The sequence below is a fragment of the Priapulus caudatus genome, unplaced genomic scaffold (genome assembly GCF_000485595.1).
Source record: "Priapulus caudatus unplaced genomic scaffold, Priapulus_caudatus-5.0.1 Scaffold1178, whole genome shotgun sequence".
In the NCBI taxonomy this organism is placed as follows: domain Eukaryota; kingdom Metazoa; phylum Priapulida; class Priapulimorpha; order Priapulimorphida; family Priapulidae; genus Priapulus; species Priapulus caudatus.
Window position 1 is genome coordinate 73,842 of NW_014578239.1, and position 3,511 is coordinate 77,352.

Genomic DNA, 3,511 nt, shown 5'->3' on the forward strand with positions numbered 1-3,511 from the left:
CCCCCCCCCCCCCCCCCCCCCTCCCATCATGTGCTTTCGCCCTCATTACGCGAATCATCGTTGTCGTTTGTCGTCGTTCGTTAAAACTCCGTTCTGCATTTTCCACAGATGACACACCTGTAGACAATCGGAGCCAGCGGCATTGCGCGGCGATCAAACACGCACCCCCCTCGTCCAGGTCGGAAGGTCACGCCCGTGAGGTCGTGCCGAGAGCGGCCCGGCGTCGACGGAGGTCTCTCCCAGGTGGCGCTGCCTGTCCCGAGGCGCGAACGTCGGATAAAGCACGTCTGCAACATCGAGTGGAGAATAATTCTCTTCAGTTCTGCTCATCAATGTAGTATACATACATACATACATATATATATATATATATATATATATGTATGTATACATAGATAAAGAACATATATGTATAGATATATCCGCACATAATGTACTCCTGTGACGCGTGACGTATTCTCAAAAAACAGAAACATATCGAAGCGATTCTCTCTGAAGTGTCGTCGTTACACGCTCGGGTCTTGTTATATTTTCCGCGCGAACGCGCGCGCGTCGCATGTACAGTGGGTAGCCCGTCGGCTTTTTATCCTAGCGCTCGGATTAATCGAATTAATTAAATTAATTAATCGAAGCTTAATCGTCGAATGCGGGGAACTGCTTCTAGTGTGCTTGGTTCTTGCGCCATCTCGCGAGGCGGAAACGCGCGAACGATAACGCAATAATGCTATTGGCTCGAAGCGCCTACTGGCTTGCTTTTTGCGCGGCGGCGGCGTAGCGAGACGCGAGGGTGCGTGCTGCCACCTGGCGTCGGATTGCCCGAAGTGGCGCGGCGTGTGTGGCCGCGTCGAAATTCGGTAGCTTTGCATTGTTAGAGAAATGAGTCGTCTGCAGAGGTTTCCAGCGGCTGTTGATGTTGAATAGCATAGCAGGTGCGTACGCTCTACATGGCAGCGGTGCTAGTAAGCTCACTCATGTTGCCTGCTGGGAAGGCACAAGGAGCTAAATATAAGGAGAGGACGGGGCGGTGTGCTTTTCGCCTCAAGGGCGCCATCTATGGACCATAATCAGCTGAAACGGCTGTGCAGACCGAACCCAGAGACAATAGAACACTAATCTGTTCTAGGGTCTCTGCCGAACCCAAATTTGGGGCAGATATGGCGGCGCTTCCTCTCCTTGTTATATTTAGCTCCTTGGGAGGGCAAAACTACGGGCACTTACAGGGTCTGGGCAGTTAGTTGACCGTTGGCTCTTGGTAATGTAATAACGGCGCGACGTGAGAGGTGAGATGCGCGGCGCGACGTGAGAGGTGAGGGGCGGGGAGCGGCGCGGCGCGACGTGAGAGGTGAGGGGCGCGGCGCGACGTGAGAGGTGAGGGGCGGGGAGCGGCGCGGCGCGACGTGAGAGGTGAAGGGGCGGGGAGTGGCACGGCGCGACGTGAGGGGTGAGGGGCGGGGAGTGGCGCGGCGCGACGTGAGAGGTGAGGGGAGTGGAGGGGCGCGGCGCGGCGCGACGTGAGAGGTGAAGGGGCGGGGAGTGGCGCGGCGCGACGTGAGGGGTGAGGGGCGCGGCGCGACGTGAGAGGTGAAGGGGCAGGGAGTGGCACGGCGCGACGTGATGAAAAATAAATCATTAAAATGCCGATAAAAATACCGTATAAAAATAAGCTGATTAAAATAAGTTAGATATCAAAATAAATATCGTAAAATATAATAGTTTGTCTTAAATATTAAATATGATAATAATAAAAGTATTAGTAGTTGTAGTAGTAATAATAATAATAATAATAATAATAATAATAATAATAATAATAATAATAATACCCAGGAAATGACTGTAAATATTGTAAAATATCTCTCGAGTCTCTAAAAATAAGTCTCTTCACGAGTCTTAAATCGAATTAAATATGACGATGATATTCGGGAAGCGATTTGACCGTGTGACCAGTGTGCGGCGTGAAACGTGGGCGCACGCCGCAAGCAAGATGTAGATTCCTTGATTCTGAGGAGAACAATTTCTGAAACCGACCTGAGCAGCCATCTACACGGCTTCTGTATTAAATTGACTAAGTCACGAATTTTCTATGGTGATATTTGTAAAAAATGTTGTTGCCATTTTTTTACTTTAATAGTAAGTACTAACGGGACTAAATGTATCGTCAAATTCTCACCTGATAAGATTGTTTCTCAACTAGTTAAAAATCCAAAAAACCTGGACGATTTGATATTATTATCCTGACATTAATTGCTTGCTATGGGCTATGTATGAGTCACGAGTGTATGATTCTGACAGTGGCCCGCAGGCGTACAAATCATACGCGGCAAATCACGGGGACGTGTGAGAGCACATGTTCAGAAACATGACTTATCAGTGACTGAGTGGAATATTAACTAGATCCAATGTATTATTTACATATGAAATTTGTAACGACATTCGTTTCTAAAAGGCTGACCGATGAATTATTTTACCATAAGGTCAAAAGTGTTTTACAACCACTATTTTTAGTTTAAAGTTTCATTTACAAATTGATATACATTGGTGGTTTTACTTAAAGCTTTTAATCACGCGTTCATGCTTTAATTTAACCAATATATCCTCTAATAATATTTAAATAATAGGAATTAGAGAATATAGCTAGTTAACAACGCGTTTATCATAGCTCTTTACGAATGGCATCTCTCTAAAGGGAATACAACTTGTGGTGAAAATACGCTCTTGCAATTACGCTATATGAGGAGACGTTTTACTTTACGTAATGAAATCAGTATGAATAATATCTCCAAACTCAGGTCGCATCAGACGTGTACGTATAGCTCTACGCACTTCGTGGTATGCGTAACTGGAGACCGGTAACCACTGAATCGCTCGCTGCTCGACGTTGCCTTGAAAACATGTCGATTCTCCGTGTCCTCTGTATGTTTATCCGGTTACGGCGCGGCGATTGGCACTAAAAAAATATTTTATGTCCATGAAATTAATATGAAATTCGACAACGAAAGGCAGATGACGGATCAGTTGCCACTGACAATGATGTTTGTGCAGTTCTACCCCTCCCTCTCTCTTACTTTCTCTCTGTGTCTATCTCTCGCTCGCTCTCTCTCTCTCTCTCTCTCTCTCTCTCTCTCTCTCTCTCTCTTTCTCTCTCTCTCTCTTTCTTTTGCTCTGGCTCTCCCTTCCTCTCGCTCTCGGGCTCTCTCAGTCTCTTGCGCTCTCTCGTTCTCTCTCGTTTTCTCACGTTCTCTCTCGTTTTTTTCTCGTTCTCTCTGACCCTCCCTCGCTCTCTCCTGCTATATATGTATATCTCTCTCTCTATCTATCTATCTATCTATCTCTCTGCTCGTGATCTCTCCCTTTCTTTATCTCTCTCGCTCTATCCCTCGCCCTCTCTTTCTCTCTCTCCCTCTCTCTGCATATATATCTATCTATCTCTCCCCTCTCTCGCATTCCCTCTCTCTTTCTCTGTCGCTCGTTCGCTCTCGCACTCTCTCTCTCGCTCTCTCTCTCTCTCTCTCTC

General features: G+C 46.8%; 2 long non-coding RNA genes across 2 annotated transcripts in view; one reads left to right on the forward strand and one right to left on the reverse strand.

Moving 5' to 3' along the window:
* Positions 1 to 2,284: 2,284 nt before the first annotated feature.
* On the forward strand, positions 2,285 to 2,614 carry LOC106815700. The gene is made up of 2 exons (XR_001394775.1): positions 2,285 to 2,478; positions 2,510 to 2,614. It is a non-coding gene; the product is annotated as an uncharacterized LOC106815700 (long non-coding RNA).
* Positions 2,615 to 2,630: 16 nt separating this feature from the next.
* LOC106815699 overlaps positions 2,631 to 3,511 on the reverse strand; it is a 9,211-nt gene continuing 8,330 nt past the window's right edge. The window contains exon 3 of the long non-coding RNA XR_001394774.1: positions 2,631 to 2,944. This is a non-coding gene — a long non-coding RNA (uncharacterized LOC106815699). The remainder of the gene's footprint in view (positions 2,945 to 3,511) is intronic.